General features: G+C 45.1%; 1 protein-coding gene across 4 annotated transcripts in view; it reads left to right on the top strand.

The window, feature by feature from the left end:
• Positions 1-606: 606 nt before the first annotated feature.
• Positions 607-19,081, top strand: part of PHF20 (PHD finger protein 20) — a 134,798-nt gene continuing 116,323 nt past the window's right edge. The window contains exons 1-2 of one of the 4 annotated variants that reach the window (XM_027078415.1): positions 609-721; positions 1,241-1,391. The gene's annotated coding sequence lies outside the window, so the exon portion shown is untranslated. Of the gene's footprint in view, positions 722-1,240; positions 1,392-4,480; positions 4,565-19,081 lie in introns of all 4 variants that reach the window. The other 3 variants (XM_027078416.1, XM_027078413.1, XM_027078414.1) reach the window with 3 other exon arrangements.

The raw sequence follows: 19,081 nt of genomic DNA, 5'->3' as shown, positions 1-19,081 counted from the left end.
GAGTGCAAAGGCCCTGAGGCGGAAAGGAACCTGGCTTGTTTGAGGACTTGAAAGATGCTGAGAACTGAGAATGTGGGGGAGCTGAATGCGTGCCAATGTGAGAGAGGAAAGTTAGGTACAGACTCTGAAGAGCCTGGCACACAGTGAAGATTTAGATGTTAATCTGAAGACCAGCGGGCAACGGGCTTTGAGCAGGGGATGGCTGTGAATATAGTTGCGTTTTGAAAAGCTCCCGCTGTCTGAGTGTGAATGGATTGGAAGAGGAAAGAGTAATTGGGTGGAGAGGACAACCATCATCTAGGAGAGAGGTGATGGTGGACTAGACTGGAGTGCTGGCAGCAGGATACAGAGAAGTAGGAGGCTTCGAGATGCATTCAGGAGGCAAAATTAACAGGTGATGTATAGTGTCCAGTCCTGGCCTTCGTGTGATCACAGTGGATACGAGTGAGAGGGGACTTCGTGCTCCGGACCCGGGAGAAGGCCTGTTCCCGCGCGTCAGGGCAGTGGGCGTGTCCCGCCCGAGCCGTCGCCACGGTGATCGGGTGGGGCGGGGCCGAGGGCGGGGCAGCTGAGGCGCTGCGTCACTCGGTGGAGTCGATGGTGCGTGTGTGTGGGGGGCGGGGGATACGCTGGGCGCGTCCCCGGGGTCACGTGGTGCGCAGCACGCAGAGTCCTTCAGTCGGTTGGACCCGGAGCGGAGCAGCCGGAGCGGGGCTGTGAGGTGAGCTCGCGGCAAGGCGCGGCGAGGTGAAGCCGGCTGGCTGGGGCAGGGTCGGGTCGGGCCGGGCCCGCGTCGCGCGCGTGCCGTGCTGGCGGGATCGGTGACGGACGCCACCACTGCTCCGGTCTCCTACCCGGCCCCGCTCCCCGCCTGGCCCGGCTCGCCCAGCCCGGAGGGAGGCCCGGGGACCGCTGCTGAGAGCGTGGCGGGCGTGCGGGCGGCGCCCAATCCCTAGGGCTACCCGCAGGAGTGACGGTGGCTGCGGCCAATCAGCGACTCCCGAGGGGGCTGGGCCGCGGGGTGCGGGGCCCGGGGCGCGGAACGGGCCGTGTTGGGGGTGGGGTGTAAGCGCTAGGGCCGGAGCCTGAGCTGTGTGGCCCTCGAGAGCTCCACAAGCAGCCCCTGCAGTTGCCTTGTGCTTTGGGAACGCGTTTTCTTTTACTGACTCTTTTATCCTATTCTGGGGAGCACACCCCTTTCTCAAGCGCCAGACTATGGGAGTGTCCCCTTTCTCTATAGTTTTTAGAAAATGTGGTCGGTGCACCCCGTTTCTTAAGCTCCAGCCCTGGGATGTTATCTAAATTTACAAAGCCTGCCCAACTAAGGATGTATCCCTTGACCCACGACCCCCAAACTGGGAGGACACTACCTTTTCGAGCCTCCAGTCTGAGTAAGCATCCCCTTTCAAATTTTGGGGTTCTTCCCATTAGCGAGTCTTAAATCTGGGGTCCAATAACCAAAGTTTTTTTGGTACTTATATTCGCACAAAATCGAGGAAGAATCCCCTTTTCCAGGCCCCAAATCTGGCAACGTGCTTTCCAGAATTTCTTAAATTTAGGGGCCAGTTCCTTTCCCTGCTCTTTCAAAATCTGGGAGTGCACCTCATTTCCAGTCTACCGAAAATGAGATCCAAATCCTGAAATTTTAGGATACGTATTTGTATTTACACAAGGAAATTCACTACTTTTTCCAGTCACTGTATTCTTGCGGTTGCACCGTTTTTTATGAGTTCTCTAAGTCCGACCACCTTATTTCCTGGGGGAGACTTTTCATATCTGAAAGTATATTTGTTTCCTGTGCCCTCCAGATGTACAGCATGCACTACTTTTGGTTACACAATTCTCAGGGTGCAGCAACCTTCCTGGTGCTTGTTAAATCTGGGACGGCGCACCTTTTTTCTGAGTTTGTTCATTTCCATACGATGGTACAAGGTTCTTGAGCTTTTTTGCCATCCAAGATATTTTCTTTCCTCAGCTTCCTTCCCTCTTTGGAACCCCTTTTCCGTTTAGGTGCTCTCCCTGTCAGAGCAGTGCACCTATTTCCTCTTCCTTCCTCTGGTGAAGAAATATCTGCAGCACCACACTTTCTCTGCTTCTGGGGCCTTTTTTCTGTGCACACTTCCTAGTCTTACCTCCTGAAGTCCCCTCCCCCTAGGGGAGGATCTCCCCGCCCATCCTAAAGGGGATGCCTGCATGTTGTCTCCCATGTGTCTCCTTTATCTTTTACTTTTCTGCTAACAGGAGCTCTTTTCTCTTGGCTTGCCCTATCCCCGGGCATTTTTCTGGTTTCTTTCTTTCTTTGGACACTGCTCTGCTTATTGGTGGCTGTAAAGATTTTCCCTTTTCCTCCCCTTGCTCTGGAAGTGGCTTCAAGTCCAGGGCTGCTTGACTCCCCAGCGCTGGATTTAAACTAGAAAGGAATCCCCTTGCATTTCTTTAGTTATTCACAGCGCTCTTAATCCTCCTGGTGGTTTGCTTCCTATAAGATTCTGGTTAGATGGGTACTGTTTTCTCCTTTGCTTTATTTCCCTTCGTTGGAAAAAAACAAAACCAAAAAACCCTCAAGAGATTCTTTAGTCTTGCTTCCAACTCATACGCTTCCTCCCTACATTGGCTTTTTTCCTTCCTTTTATCAAGAAAGGAGGTCATTTGGAGGAATCTCTTGGTCACTCTTTTTTTGTTGTTGTTTCTGGGGGAGAAGTGGGAGATGGATATTTACCTCTCCCCGTAATCCTCTCACTTATCTGCCAAGCCTTGCCCCCAACTCCCTCCTTAAAATCTGCAAATGTCTGAGACCTCTCCTCTCCTAAGAGCCTCTCAGTAGGTTCTTTCTTTTGTATTTCCCTCTGTCTTTCCAGATCTTACTCAGGGCTTCTCAGCGGGAACGAACCAGATTAATTTCTCCACAGCTGGAATCTCAAGTGCTTATGGGATAATGACACCTCTGACCTTTCTCCCTTTCGGGAAGTACTTGAGTGTGCAGCTGTATGAGGCCTCAGTGCGGGAGAGAGTTTGAGCCTGAGAAGCTACCCTGGCAGGACAAGGCAGAAAAATACTGCATTTTCAGGACCACGTCCTTCTGAATCTCATTTGAAGATTGGATGTTTGCCAAGCACCTGCTTCTTAGGGATGCTGGGGGATTTAATGATACTCCTAGGAACCTGTAGGAATTAATGGGGCTTTTGGTGAAGTGCTCTGAACTCAGTGTTGGAACTTGAATAAAATGAATCATTGTATTTTCAGAACAACTAAGCTGTTTTAAATTTCATGTGCATGAAAATGCTAGAACTGTGTTATTTCAGGAAGTGAAATGGATCCCACATTTATATCATGTGGTCATTAGTAAGTACCAAATTCATTAAAAAGCGTTGGAGGTCTGTCTGAGCAGTACCTAATAAAATATGGTATACAGAAAGTGAACAGGTACTTTGTCTCTTATTTGCCTGTTTGGTACTCTATCTGTGTAGTGCTATATATATAGTCCACCCTTAAAGTATTCTGCACCAGTGCTGCTCAAACTTGAATGTGCAAATAAATCACCTGGGGTGGGGAGTGTCTTGCTAAAATGCTGATTCTAATCCAGTAGGTTTAGGGTGGGGCCTGAGTATATTCTTTTCTAATTCCCAGGTGGTGTTAATATTACTGAACTAAACTTTGAGTAGTTAGGTTCTGTGCACAAAGTTAAAGATTTCTCTTTGAAAATAGGAAGGTGGTGGTTAGCTTTAAGCTGGGGCATTATTTTCCATTCTCTCTTTATCTAGACGCGCAAGCCTTAGAGTTTGTACAAGTCCCCTTTGGAGGACTACTATTTATATTCATTTGTAGTTATTCTAGCATTAAACTTTTAAAATCACGGCTGGAACTTCTCCAGGAGTTTGATTCCTATGTATTTTGTCAAATTTAAATGCTTAACTATTTCTTGGGACTTCCCTGGGGGTGCAATGGTTAAGAATCCGCCTGCCAATGCAGGGGACATGGGTTCAAGCCCTGGTCTGGGAAGATCCCACATGCCGCGGAGCAACTAAGCCTGCGTGCCACAACTACTGAGCCTGCGTGCCACAACTACTGAGCCCACACGCCACAACTACTGAAGCCTGCGTGCCTAGAGCTCATTCCCTGCATCAAGAGAAGCCACTGCAATGAGAAGCCTATGCACTGCAACGAAAAGTAGCCCCCGCTCGCTGCAACTAGAGAAAGCCCGTGCGCAGCAATGAAGACCCAACACAGCCAAAAACAAATAAATAAACAAATTTATGTAATAAATAAATAAATAAATAAATAAATGCTTAACTATTTCTTGATTGAAGGTAAACATAACTCTTGACATAAAATCATTCTAGTAAATCCTATGTAGTAATCAGCCAGCTTGCCTCTCTGGTTCCTCATCTATTACCCTACCATGGGTAGTGATTCTGAGATACTCCAAGTCAACAGGGTCACAGGTATTGGAATTTCCAAGGAGTCCTTCTTGATTTTCTAGGTCCTGGAAATGGGCCTGGGAGATGCAGGTGCCTGGACCCTGAATGGAAGCTACTGACTTGTCTCTGTATGAAGCTTCACAAAGGTGAATGCCGGTGGGAATATGACATTATTCTTTGGTGGGAATCATGGCTTATGATGCGCTCTCTCCTTTTATATCTTTAAGTCTTAGTGGGTTTTTCCTTTCTAAGTGTCTTAGGTCATCTGTACCTATTTCCCTGGCTATATCACCTGTCGTGGACTTTTCCCAGCATGATCCTATTCTGGGCCCTAATCAGGACAAACCTGAATGACTAGACTATTTTGTGTCCTGGTCCTCTCCCTTCCCCCCATCCCTCACATGAGTGTCAGATAGATCCTCTTCAGTATTTGATCTGGATTTGGCACTAGTCCCAGCTCTTCCACTCACTGTGAGACCTCAGGCAAGTTACTTAATACTACTGGACCTCATTCTCCCCATTTGTAAAGTGAGGGGCTGATTATCTCCAAGGTCTACCCTGCTCTGAGCCTCTGTTCGTGCCTTGCTTAGAAACCCAGTGTCTGTGGGAGCTTGTAGCAGATCTGATTTCCTTCACGTGCTCTTTTGGGCATGCTGCCAATCATTTCCATGTCCGAGTCACTTCTGCCACTGCCTCTTTTCTAGCCGAGGCAGCCACCTTGTCTTCACACCCAGCTTCAGCATTCTTCTGCCTCCGTGTCCTCTGCCATTTCCATGCTTTATTTCATTCAAAACTGTCTAAGCTTCTCAAAGAAGTCTTCCTTGAATTCTCCATTCAACGTTAGCTACTTCCCTGAATCACTAAGAGGGAGTCTGTAGTTGACATGCAATTTTGTTTATTTTCAAGTTCCCTTATCTGATGTGTATTTTAAAAATGTTTTCCCTCCTCCTCACCCCAGCTTTCTTTTTTGCTTTGAATTAGCAGAGTAGGTAGAATTAAATTTAAAAATGAAGCAGGTAGTTTGCCTTTTGCTGGAGTTTGGGGAAAATGAATGTAATGCTTTTAGCCATCTTGTCTCAAGGTCTCAAGGAAATCAGCTAGCTGGTTCTTCACCCTGGATTTTTTTTTTTTTTTTTTTTTTTTTGCGGTATGTGGCCCTCTCACCATTGTGGCCTCTCCCGTTGCGGAGCACAGGCTCTGGATGCGCAGGCCCAGCGGCCATGGCTCACGGGCCCAGCCACTCCGCAGCACGCGGGATCCTCCCAGACCAGGGCACGAACCAGCGTCCCCTGCATCGGCAGGCGGACCCTCAACCACTGCGCCACCAGGGAAGCCCCATCTTGGATTTTAAAGGTGCTTAAACACCCTATCAAATTTGAAAGTGTTTCCTAAGTTCAAACTTCATTTTTTTAAAACAAATTTATTTATTTTATTTATTTATTTTTGGCTGCATTGGGTCTTTGTTGCTGCGCGTGGGCTTTCTCTAGTGGTGGCGAGCGGGGGCTACTCTTCCCTGCGGTGTGGGTGCTTCTTATTGCGGTGGCTTCTCTTGCTGCGGAGCACAGGCTCTAGGCATGTGGGCTTCAGTAGTTGTGGCTCGCAGGCTCTAGAGCGTGGGCTCAGTAGTTGTGGCGCATGGGCCCAGTTGCTCTGCAGCATGTGGGATCTTCCCGGACCAGGGATCGAACCCGTGTTCCCTGCATTGGCAGGTGGATTCTTAACCACTGTGCCACCAGGGAAGTCCCCAAACTTCATTAAAAAATTACTTCTAAATGCTCTTCCTTCTAGGAACACACTCAGCCACAAAACCTGACAAGAAGTTGCTAAGGACAATGATAAGAAATTTAAATTTTAAATAACTTCATCAGTGAGTAAAGCTAACAATTCTTTGAGAGCACCTGATTATTCTCAAGGGCAGCTGCTGATGTTGCTTGGAAATCAGGGATCAAAGATGTATATAACCTAATCCCCCTTCCTCATCTTTCTAGGAAGTGATGGGATGTTTACATGTTTCTTGATAAACCTTTTTTTTGTCTTTTTTTTTTTTTGATAAACATACTTTAAACCAAAATGTGTGTTTAGTCAGAGCCTCTTTGGTTAGATTGTAAGTTTGGAGAGGGAGGACGCTGTCCCTGTCTTAATTCATCTTAGCAACTGACCTTTACAGGTTATTGATTAACTTTGGGGTAACCTGTTGAAAATTGAAACCTTGATTTGTAATAATGCTGTGACAACTTTACTAGATCTTGTGCTAGGTATCAACTGTCCTTTGCTTTCTTTGGCCAAATAATGGAAGAGGTGAGTTTTTAGAAATCCTGTAAAATTTTAGCAGCTGGGTATGAGTCACCAAACATAAATAGGGCAGTTGTATGAAAGGGAGGTGGTTCCTGAATCAGTGGACTTAGGGGAAGGAAGAAGAGGAGGGGCCTGGGAAAGGATTTTAAATGATGGTTTTATTTGATAAGAGCTTTTCCCTTGTCAGGAGCATAATCCTAAGATTTTAAAGACTGACTCCCAGGCATCTTAGATGATGTAAGAGGTCTCATCTTGTCCTAGTAGAGACCTGATTTTCAAGAGGTCTCTTTTTCCTGTGGAAAAGGCACATGGCTAGGTGGATTGACGTGCCTTCCTTGCTTATACAGGTGCTGGGATTTATAGGTTGTGGAACCCTAGCCTGGAAATGTGGGCATTTTAGTTAGCATTGTTTGGAGCACTCTATTAGGTCTTATTGAATCTTTACAATTTATCCATTATCTTCATCTAATAGACAGGAAAACTGAGATTAAGTAATTTATTTGTCCAAGGTCATTTGGCTAATGACCCAGGTTGCTTTGCCTGCAAGCCTGGTGCCCTTACATCCTCTCTACAGCTGCCTTACTTTTCTCCCTCAAGGTTTGAATAAGTCACATTAGTCACAATATCAAACAGGTGGCAGCCTGGAATGCAGGACTGAGGCACTGTTGGGAGAAGAGGTGGCCTTGCCACCTCATCTCAGATTCTGTTCCTGACCATGTAAACATCTCTTAATTGTAAAAGCCAAACTCTCCCAGCTGAGGCTGCATTTCTCCCCTTCTTTTTTTTTTTTTTTTTTTTTGGTACGCGGACCTCTCACTGTTGTGACCTCTCCCGTTGCGGAGCACAGGCTCGGGACGCGCAGGCTCAGCGGCCATGGCTCACGGGCCCAGCCGCTCCGCGGCATATGGGATCTTCCCACACGAACCCGCGTCCTCTACATCGGCAGGCGGACTCTCAGCCACTGCGCCACCAGGGAAGCCCATTTCTCCCCTTCTTGAGGCCCCGGTGCATGGCTGGTTTGGTCTGCTTGACAGTCTCTAAGTCTCATGGAGTGGTGAATGCTGTCCAAAGTGCTTTGATGAGTAGGACGTCGGTCATACTGTGACCTATATGAGAATTATACATCTGCAATTCAGAAAGGCAAGATAGTTTAAGAGGCCACCTTTCATGTCCAGGCTGCGTGGTATGTGGTGGTGAAGGATCAGAATTTGCAGGCAGAATGCCCGAGTTTGCATTCTAGCATCTGCCACTCTGTTGGGGCTACATGTCACTTGGGCGTGGGGCTCAAACGTCTTGGGACCCTCCCTGTAGCATAGACATTGGAGGCAGACTTCCAGCATGGCAAGTTTTTAACGTATCTGGACCTCTGTTTTCTTTCTCAAGTATCGTCATAACTACCTCACATCTATCATTGTAAGTATCAGTAAATGTTACCCTTTTCTCTCCATTTCCTAATCTATAAAATGGGAATAAGAAAATCTAATTTATAAGATTATTAAAACTTGGTGAACTGTGAAGAGTTGAGTATATGTTACCATTATTTTGTTTTATTCCTCTTACAAAATGTTTGTAAAATCCCCTATGTTATTTGTTTTTTTATAATTGAAGTATAGTTGATTTACAATGTTGTGTTAATTTCTGCTGAACAGCAGTGATTCAGTTATACATATATATGTATATTCTTCTTTTAATATTCTTTTCCATTATGGTTTATCATAGAATACTGAATATAGTTCTCTGTGCTATACAGTAGGACCTTGTTGTTTAAAGGCCTTATTTTTTTCAATTTTCTAATTTTTTTGGCCACATCTTGCGGGATCTTAGTTCCCGGACCAGGGATCAAGCCCGGGGCCCCCTAACCACTGGACTGCCAGGGAATTGCCTCAAAGGCCTTACTTTTAAACGCAGTATAAATAGAGTGGGTTTTGGAGGAGGTCCTGCTTCTCAAATCCCAGCTCTTCCTCCTAGCCAGGTGACCATTGGCAAGTTATTTGCTCTAAGCCTCCTTTCCCTCCTCTGTAAAATGGAATAATACTGCCAACTTCTCTGCATTGTTGGGAATGAAATATTTGTCAAGGATTTAGCCTGTGGTGAAAACTCAGTAAAAGTTAGCCACTTTCTGGTGTTAATAATAAAGACCAGGAACAAAAGTTAATACTTAAAGAATAAGGTAATTAATTGACTTAAATAATTTTTTTTATCTTTAAAGCCCCATGGGCAGTGAATCAGTTGTAATTTAGGAAAATGTCTTTGGAGGTCCCATGGGGTATTGACTCTATCTCCAAATTGTTTTCCTTTGTAATCTAGTGATGCCTCAATTAAGGAATCCTGTAAGAACAGTTTAGTCAGGTATATTTAAAAAAAGGTTCCCTTCCCTAAGAGGAACCCACACAAACCCGCCCCAGAGCTGCCTTCCGCCATTTATAGACTGGAGCCCTCCCTGTGACTGAAAACCGAGCACAGCTTTTCTTAGACTCCAGGGGCCTCGTTCCCTGTGCTTTGCCTTCCTCCCCCTTCCCCCATGGAGTGATAACAGTTCCTACATTTACCTGTGGATAGCACTTTTCAGAGAGCCTCCATATGATTGTCTCCTTGAATCCCTACATCCCTTAAGGTGGATGATACAGGTCTCTTTCCTATCTTTCTTCCTTTTTTGGCCATGAGGAAGCTGAGGTTATCTCATTTAACAAGCATCTGACTGCCAAGTAAGGGCGCTGCTTGTTAGTTGCTGGGGATGCGTATGAGGAGTTAAATGCCTGAGGAGAGATAGGCTCAGAAACAGGCAGTTTCAATGTAGGGTGCTGGGTTGTGGGCCGGATGGCAGGCCAGGCTGCCATGGGCGAATAATGGAGTGGGCCCTGGCCCAGCGCCCTTGGCGAGGTGCTGATGGCTGAGCCCAGTCTGAAGGACCAGGCAGAGGAAGCAGCACTGCAAGGAGTCTTGGTGTGTGGGCGGAATGAGAGCTTATTGTGTGCTAGGCTCTGTGCTAAGTAATTTTTATCTTCACAGCACCTGTATGAAGGTATGAAATAGGTACTGGTACTATCCCCATTTTACAGATAAGGAGCCTGAGGCTCAGAAAGGAAATGACTTGTGCAAGGTTATCTGGAAAATGGTGGAGCTGGGGTCCAAACCCAGGCAGTCTCATTTTGGAGTTCTGGCTCATAACTACCATATGCTGCTGGCCCTCTGCTGAGCTTGTTTGCTCCTCTCCTGGTAATCTCCCGTTTCTAACAACCCCCGGTTTGGTTTGGTCATAATGGCTAGCTCACTGATGGCCTTGATGCTGCACTAATAGTTTGAAGTTTGTTCTGTAGGGGAACTACTGAGCTTTTTTTTTCTTCATTAAAGGTATAATTGACATATAACCTGAAATGTTTTAAACAGAGGAGTCTTACGATCAGATTTGTGCTTTAGAAATATTACTGTAGCAGCATTGATGAAGAGTAGCCACAGTGCAGTAGTTGGCTAGTAAGATTACCTGGGTTCAGCTCCTTGTCCCAATACTTGGTGGCTTTGTCATTTGGGCAGCTTACTTTCTGAACCTTAGTTTTTGCACCTCTGAAACAGGAATAATAGTAATCCTCATTACAAACCTATGAGGTAGATGCTAAATGAGACGATGTATATGTAAAGCACTTAGAATACTGTATGTCATAAAATAAGCACTCAGAAGTCAGTTTATAAGACTATTGATTTGGATCTGGGGAGGGTGTGGCTGGAGGTTTTGAGCTCCATTGAGAGTTGTTGCAGTAATCGGATTAGAACTGATGGGGACCTGAACTGGGCAACCACTGGGCAATGGGAGAAACCTAGAAGTAGGTGTGACAAAATGGTGACTGAGAGTGAGATGCAAGGGTGATGCCCATGTTTCTAGCTTGGCACATTGGCCAGTCTTGGAGTCTTAAACTGTGATGGGGAGAAAAGGAGAAGGAACTTGTGAGGATAAGATGATTAGCTCAGTGAAGTTGAGTAATGTGCCAAAGGTCGTTTAGCAAATATATTCTGGAGTCAGGCCTGGGCACTCGGCCCTTCCCATTGTTTCTGGGAAGATCCACTGACTTAATTTATTCTCAGTAATTCGGAATGAACCTGTGTTTGCTGTCTGTCTGAATTTTAATTGTGGAAGGAAAAGGTTGGCTCTTAGAGAAAGTATTTCAAGTATCTGGGAAGAGGGTAAGGGAATTTTTTTGGGGGGCCTTTTTCTTTCTTCCTGCCTCCTTACTTTTCTCCCCTCTTCCCTTTGTTTCCTTCCTTACCCTCTCAAGTGAAAGAGGCTAATTCAGCTCTTTAGTGTGACTTGGGCAAGGGCCTGAAGGAGTGGTAATGGTTGGCTTTAGACCCAGTCTTCTTTCTGTGTTGTTGAGGAGAGGATAGTGATGGAGGGGCCCTTGCTCCTACTTGAACCAACTTGTCACTTCCCTAGGACTAAAGATGTGCTCTTTTATGTTCTTTGTATTGGATACTATTTGTTAATATTGCATAATAATATTGACTGTAATCCTTTGTGTCTGATGTCCTTTTTGCTAGTGCTACTACTATCACACAGCCATTTTATCACCAGTATTGAATATTTAGTGTGTACTGTGCTAAGCACTTGACATCCGTTAGCTCGCTTATCCTCAGAATCCCAGGACGTAGGGGTTATTAATCTGCTTTTATAGATGGGCAAACAGAGGGAGGCTCAGTGATTTTTCTCATCTTCACTTAGCCAGCAATGATTGGAGCCAGGGTTCGCCAGAATCTGAGTCTGAAACCTGTCTGCTCCCATCCCTAAGTACTCCCTGGCCTTCCTCCAAGACAGAACTTTGGCAGAGTCCCCTTGGAAGCTTCGTCCTGTGAGACATAGGTGTCACTGGACCTGCTGATATTGTTTATGCTTTTCTGTAACAGTGGTGAGGGCTGCAGGGAGCATCTCCACCTCCTAGGCTCAGGGCTGTGAGGGGAGGGGAGCTCATTCCTTCCTGAGGCACCTTGCCTCTAGGACTTCCCCTCTACCTAGAATTCTCTTCCTCTGGATCTTCACATGGTTGTCTCCTTGTCATTTATTTATTTTAAAGGTGGATTATCTATCTATCTCCTTGTCATTTATTTATTTATTTTAAAGGTAGGTTTGTTTATTTATTTGTTTGTTTATTTATTTATGGCTGCATTGGGTCTTCACGGGATTTCTCTAGTTGCAGAGAGCCGGGAGTACTCTTGGTTACGGTGTGCAGGCTTCTCATTGCGGTGGCTTCTTTTGTTGTGGAGCATGGTCTCTAGGTGCATGGGCTTCAGTAGTTGTGGCTCGTGGGCTCTAGAGCGCAGGCTTAGTAGTCGTGGCGCGCGGGCTTAGTTGCTCCGCGGCATGTGGGATCTTCCCGGACCAGGGCTCAAACCCCTGTCCCCTGCATTGGCAGGAGGATTCTTAACCACTGTGCCACCAGGGAAGCCTGAGGCATAAAGATTTAAGCTGGTCTTTCACTTGCAGTGTCCCTCAGTTTGAAAGGCACCATCACCCTTTAATGGAGGTTGAATTTCAAGCCTGGTGTAAGCACTATTAGATTATTGTAAAGCCTGTTCTGTAGTTTCTGGTGGTTGATATTCTTTCTAGAGTTTATTTTCCCTTAACCCGGTCTAGAGCCGACTCATTGAAAGCTCTTGTTCCATGCCCACCTATCACAAATTCTTTGCTACTTTGAGCCCTCAGTACCTGTCCCCGAGTACAATGCAGTTGCTGAGACAGGACCTCCAGTTACCATGGCTACAGTACTCTTAAACCTCTCCCAAAATAAAATCCAGCGTCCATGTCAGTACAACATTAAATATAAATGCATTATGAATTCAGAAAATTCTGCTCCCATTTTTTTTTTCTTTTATAGAAGATGTTGGGGGTAGGAGTTTATTAATTAATTTATTTTTGCTGTGTTGGGCCTTCATTTCTGTGCGAGGGCTTTCTCTAGTTGTGGCAAGCGGGGGCCACTCTTCATCGCGGTGCACGGGCCTCTCACTATCGTGGTCTCTCTTGTTGCGGAGCACAGGCTCCAGATGCGCAGGCTCAGCAGTTGTGGCTCACGGGCCTAGTTGCTCCGTGGCATGTGGGATCTTCCCAGACCAGGGCTCGAACCTGTGTCCCCTGCATTGGCAAGCAGATTCTCAACCACTGCACCACCAGGGAAGCCCTGCTCCCATGTTTTGAGTACCTACTTTGTGCTAGACATATAGGGGTTTTGCAAATCTTTCTTTCTTTCTTTTTTTTTTTTGTCTACGCTGCGCCACTTGTGGGATCTTAGTTCCCTGACCAGGAATCGAACCCACACTCCCTGCAGTGGAAGCACAGTCTTAACCTCTGGAAGGCTACAGAAGTTCTGCAAATCTTTTCCTTTTAGCACCCGAGATAGGGGCCATTAATCCTCATTTGATGAGTTAAGAAAGAGAATCCAAAGATGTAGCTCATAGACTAACGTGTGGTAGTGGTTAAGAATCTGGAGCTGCAGGGCCTAGATTCAAATCCTGGCTCAGCCCCTTTCTATATGGGTGTCCTAGGGTGTCCCTCACTTTTCTCTGTTCCTCTCTGTTTTATCTTTACAATGAGGATTAATAATAGTACTTATCTCTGTGGTGGTTGTAAGGATTACATGACTTAACATTTGTAGAATTAGTTATTATTACTATTGTCAGTGTTTCTTACGTAGGTCTTGTTCTACTCTCCTTTTGTAAGGTTGGGTCACATCATCATAAATAATGAGTAACATTCTTTATTTCATTTATTAGGCATCTGTTGAGTATCAGTCATTCCTTTCCCTAATGGAGCTTAAAGTGTAGTCCTACTACATTAGGTTTTATTTAAATATTCTCTTATTATTATTATTATTATTTGGCGGTACACGGGCCCCTCACTGTTGCGGCCTCTCCCGTCGTGGAGCACAGGCTCCAGATGCGCAGGCTCAGCGGCCATGGCTCACGGGCCCAGCCACTCCGCGGCATGTGGGATCTTCCCGGATTGGGGCACGAACCCGTGTCCCCTGCATTGGCAGGCAGACTCTCAACCACTGCGCCACCAGGGAAGCCCTGTTTTTAATATTTTTAAAAATTTTATTTATTTTTTGGTTGCGTTGGGTCTTTGTTGCTGCGCGCGGGCTTTCTCTAGTTGCGGCGAGTGGGGGCTACTCTTCATTGTACCGCGCGGGCTTCTCATTGCCGTAGCTACTGTTGTTGTGGAGCACTGACTCTAGGCATGCGGGCTTCAGTAGTTTTGGCTCGTGGGCTCTAGAGCGCAGGCTCAGTAGTTGTGGCGCACGGGCTTAGTTGCTCCGCAGCACATGGGATCTTCCTGGACCAGGGATTGAACCTGTGTCCCCTGCGTTGGCAGGTGGATTCTTTACCACTGTGCCACCAGGGAAGTCCCTTTCTTATTATTAAACATGTAAGTTATATCTAGCTTCCCCAGCATCGTATGTAAAGAGCTATTGTTTTTTTCTCGTTTTCACAAATGATTTATTTTTATCCTGGACTGTGTCCTTCTGATTGAAATTACTGACTCCAAGTGTAGAAGCAGTTTTACAGCTTGTTCCTTTTTTCCAGATTGAGGTATAAAACGATGGCCATGGTCAGGGCCTCAGGCAGTGGTTCAAGTGTTCCAATTTTCTCACGGCTTAGGTGTTGTCCTTTCTGGAAGATTAAATATTTCTGCTTGCTATATAATGGTGTAATAATTCTGTCACAACATTTGAAAAGCACCCAATTGCTTCATTTTCCTGTATTCAAACTATGTTTATGTCTAAAGGCATGAGTATAAGCATAGCATGGACTTTGGTAAGGGAAAGAGGAAGGGCCTTCAAGAAGTGGTTTGTCTACCTCTGGGAAAATCCTGTTACCTGTGATAGGAGACATGTCTCCTGCCTTGGAGGACCTTGAAAGCAGTTAGCCCCTCTGCACCTCGATTTCCTTTCTGTACAATGGGAATATCACATTTAGTCCTAACTGCATCATTTGGCAGTTGTGTAGGTCCAGAAAATAGTTTAAGGATGAAGGCCTTTTACATATTTAAATAATCTATTTTTTAAAAATACGAAAAAATATAAAGAAGTAATTCAAAATTAAAATCTTACCAACTAGATAATCCCTGCTGACAATTAAAGTAAAAACAAAGAAGTACATTCTTATTTTTTAATGTATTTTATTTATTTATTTATTTATTTATTTATGGCTGCGTTGGGTCTTCGTTGCTGCGCGTGGGCTTTCTCTAGTTGCGGTGAGCAGTCTTCTCATTGTGGTGGCTTCTTTTTGTTGTGGAGCACAGGCTCTAGGTGTGTGGGCTTCAGTAGTTGTGGCGTGTGGACTCTAGAGCACAGGCTCAGTAGTTGTGGCGCACGGGCTTAGTTTCTCTGTGGCATGTGAGATCTTCCTGGACCAGGGCTCGAACCCGTGTCCCTCGCATTGGCAGACAGATTCTTAACCACTGAGCCACCAGGGAAGCCCCAGAAGTACATTCTTAAGGTTAAAAAATTCTAACAACACAGAAGGGTAAAGAATGAGAAGTTAAATTTTCATGCTCTATTCCTTTCATTAAGGGAACTACTTAAAACAGTTATTTTCTTCCTTCCAAGAAATAATTTTATGCATATACTATAATAGATCTGTTTGCATTAAAGAGATAACACCAGACACAGGCCTCTACACCATGCCTATTTTATTTGACAGTGTATCTTGTAGATGGCTCCATATCAGCATCTACAGATTGCCATTAAAAAAAATTAATTAATTAATTAATTAATTAATTTTTGTCTGTGTTGGGTCTTTGTTGCTGTGCGCAGGCTTTCTCTAGTTGCGGCGAGCAGGGGCTAGTCTTTCATTGCGGTGCACAGGCATCTTACTGTGGTGGCTTCTCTTGTTGCAGAGCATGGGCTCTAGGCACACGGGTTTCAGTAGTTGTGGCTCACGGGCTCTAGAGCGCAGACTCAGTAGTTGTGGCACATGGACCTAGTTGCTCTGTGGCATGTGGGATCTTCCCGGACCAGGGCTCGAACCCGTGACCCCTGCATTGGCAGGCGGATTCTTAACCACTGCACTACCAGAGAAGCCCAGCCATTTTTCCTTTTAATAGATGTACAACATTCCATTATATAGATGGCCATAATTCATTTAACTAGCCCTCTTTTTTAATGGACATTTTAGGTGCAGAAATTATGAAACTATATTGTTTATCCTTACAGGTAATTTGGCAGACTTTGGGGGATGTATCTCTCGGATAAGTTACTGGCAATGGGGACTGCTGGGTTGCAGGTATTTGCATTTTTGTAGATAGCGCCAAGTTGCCTCTAGAAAAGATTTTCCAATTTATGCTTCTACCAACAGTGTATAAGCATCGTCTTTTCCTCATCCCTGAAGACACTGGGTATTTTACCTTGAAATTTTTAGTCTGAGAATTGAAAAATTGTTATTTTGATTTGCATTTCCTTTAATTTAGGGTGAGGTTATGTCGATAATATAATATCACATGCTTATTAGACCTTTATATTTTCCCCGCCCCCCCCAAACCTCCCCCTTCCCTGGGAACCTGCCAGTTCTTACACTTTGCCCATTTAAAAATAAATAAATTTATTTATTTATTTTTGGCTGCGTTGGGTCTTCGTTGCTGCACGCGGGCTTTCTCTAGTTGCGGCAAGCCGGGGCTACCCTTTATAGTGGTGCGCCGGCTTCTCATTGTGATGGCTTCTCTTGTTGTGGAGCACAGGCTCTAGGTGCGTAGGCTTCAGTAGTTGTAGCACGCGGGCTCAGTAGTTGTGGCTTGTGGGCTCTAGAGCACAGGCTCAGTAGTTGTGGTGCACAGGCTCAGTTCCTCCATGGCATGTGGGATATTCCTGGACCAGGGATCGAACCCATGTCCCCTGCATTGGCAGGCGGATTCTTAACCACAGCGCCACCAGAGAAGCCCATACACTTTGCCCATAAGTGAGTTGTTTAACTTTTTTCGTTCTTCGTTTGTATGCACTCTTTGTTAATAAAGGAAGTTAGCCCTTTGGTCATATGTGTTGCAGTTATTTTCTCCCAGTTTGTTGTTTGTGAAAGTGCCCTTTAAACTGTGTTACACAGTGTACATGTAAAGTTTTCATTGTCATTGATACAGGGGCATTGACTGCAAATACTGTATTTAAGGAAATAAACTGGGCTCTCTGTCTCCTGTGTAGCAGTGAGCTCACATTGTAGGAAAACTTGTTTAAAAAAAAAATCTTTTTTTTGCCATGCTCTGTAGCTTGCGGGATCTTAGTTCCCTACAGGGATCGAACCCATGCCCCATGCAGTGGAAGCGTGGAGTCCTAACCACTGGACCACCAGGGAGTTCCCTGTAGGGAAATTTGAATGTAAAGGAGTAGTTTGAAGTCCTGCCAAGGTCTTTAAGTGGAATCATTTGTGAATACAGATTGCATCAGATTTTTTCTCATAGTTTTTCTGGATGTCCTTACTAAACATATTTCCTTTTCCTATTCTGGAAGCTAGAGCTTTCTGGTAGGAAAAAACTAAGGCCCTGAAGAATGGGTAAGTTAAAAGCTACAGAATCTTAGCCCTCTTGCCTCTTGAGAAAAATTTGTGTTTAAAACTAAATGTGAAGCAACGAAGACCCAATGCAGCCAAAAATAAATAAATAACATAAATTAAAAAAAATTTTAAAACCCCCTAAATTTAGGAGTAAAAACGTACTTCTTATGTAATCTTTTTAATTCCTGCTTCTGTCTTGAACTCTTTTTTATTCTTCAGTAGATTTGCCAAATTAAATTGAGACTTTGCGGTGATTGTCCCTCACCTTGCCCTTTGTTAGAGCTCCTTCATCTCTTCTCATATTTGTGTTTGTCTTCCTGGGTGGACTGGAGCTGCAACTGAGTTGGATTTCTGATTCCTGATTTCCAGCACAGTGCCTTACTGACAGTGCTCACTAATGGTTTGTTGAATGAATAAATGTGAAATTTAAAAACAAACTCTGCTATCCCCAGAGGAGTAGAGGGAAGATTTGGGCATGGGTCATAAAAGCCACATTAGTCCTTAGTCTTGTACTGTGTGGTAACAGAGAGTGAAGCTTCAAATAAGTGGCTCAGGGACTTCCCTAGTGGCACAGTGGTTAAGAATCTGCCTGTCAATGCAGGGGATGCGGGTTCAATCCCTGGTCTGGGAAGATCCCACATGCCATGGAGCAACTAAGCCTGTGCACCACAGCTACTGAGCCTGCGCTCTGGAGCCAGCATGCCACAACTACTGAGCCTGTGTCCCGAAACTACTGAAGCCTGTGTGCATAACATGCTCTGCAACAAGAAGAAGAAGCCACCGCAATGAGAAGCCCATGCACCGCAACGAAGAGTAGCCCCCACTCCCTGCACAACGCAGCCATAAATAAATAAATAAATAAATAAAACAAATAAATAAATAAAACAAATAAGTGGGTCAGAGTTACAGTGAAACAGGTTTCAGTTCATGATAAGGAAGACCTTCGACAATTCAGCCTCAGGAGGAATTGGTTTTATTGAGCCATTAAGAATAATTTGCTCATTTTCATTCACTGCCTTGTTCCCACACTCCTGTACTTTAATGGAAGGCATCCTAGGGAAGTTGTGTGGTAAAAGAATTAATTCAGAAATCAAGCAGACCTGGGCTTTTGTTCTGGGGCTGGTCACTTAGCACCTGAACCTTAGCCCAATTACTTTAAACCTAATTTCTTCATTTGTGATAATAGAAGTATTAGTAGCTACAAACTATATAGTCCTTACTTTGTACCAGTGTTCCTTAAATGGATTATCTCGTTTAGTTTTCACACCCACTGCCTGGAGATAGGTACTATTATCACCATCCCCATTTTAGGGAGGGGAAACAAATTCAGAGGGGTTAAGTAATCTACCCAGCTTCATTCAGCTAATAAAGGGTGGGGCTGAGGATTAAAGGCTAAGCACTTAATCCTGTTACATTCCACTATATTACATGACATCTATAAAAGGGAGCTGTCTCCCTGCATGAAGTCTGATAAATACTAGCTGCTCTGGTGAGTTTTTTTTTTTCTGAATTAAAAAAAGAATTTATTTATTTATTTTTGGCTGCACTGGGTCTTTGTTGCTTCACGCAGGCTTTTCTGTAGTTATGGCGAGCAAGGGCTACTCTTCTTTGCAGTGCGCGGGCTTCTCATTGGGGTGGCTTCTCTTGTTGTGGAGCACTGGCTCTAGGTGTGTGGGCTTCAGTAGTTGTGGCACGGGCGCTCAGTAGTTGTGGTGCATAGGCTTAGTTGATCCTCAGCATGTGGGATCTTCCCGGACCAGGGCTCGAACCCACATCCCCTGCATTGGCAGGCGGGTTCCTAACCACTGCGCCACCAGGGAGGCCCTACTCTGGTGAGTTTTCAGTGCCAC

The sequence above is a fragment of the Aethalodelphis obliquidens genome, unplaced genomic scaffold, assembly GCF_003676395.1.
Source record: "Aethalodelphis obliquidens isolate GAN/ISIS:26980383/991018 unplaced genomic scaffold, ASM367639v1 scaffold42, whole genome shotgun sequence".
Taxonomy (NCBI): Eukaryota; Metazoa; Chordata; class Mammalia; order Artiodactyla; family Delphinidae; genus Aethalodelphis; species Aethalodelphis obliquidens.
This window is presented reverse-complemented; position numbering and strand designations above follow the sequence as displayed.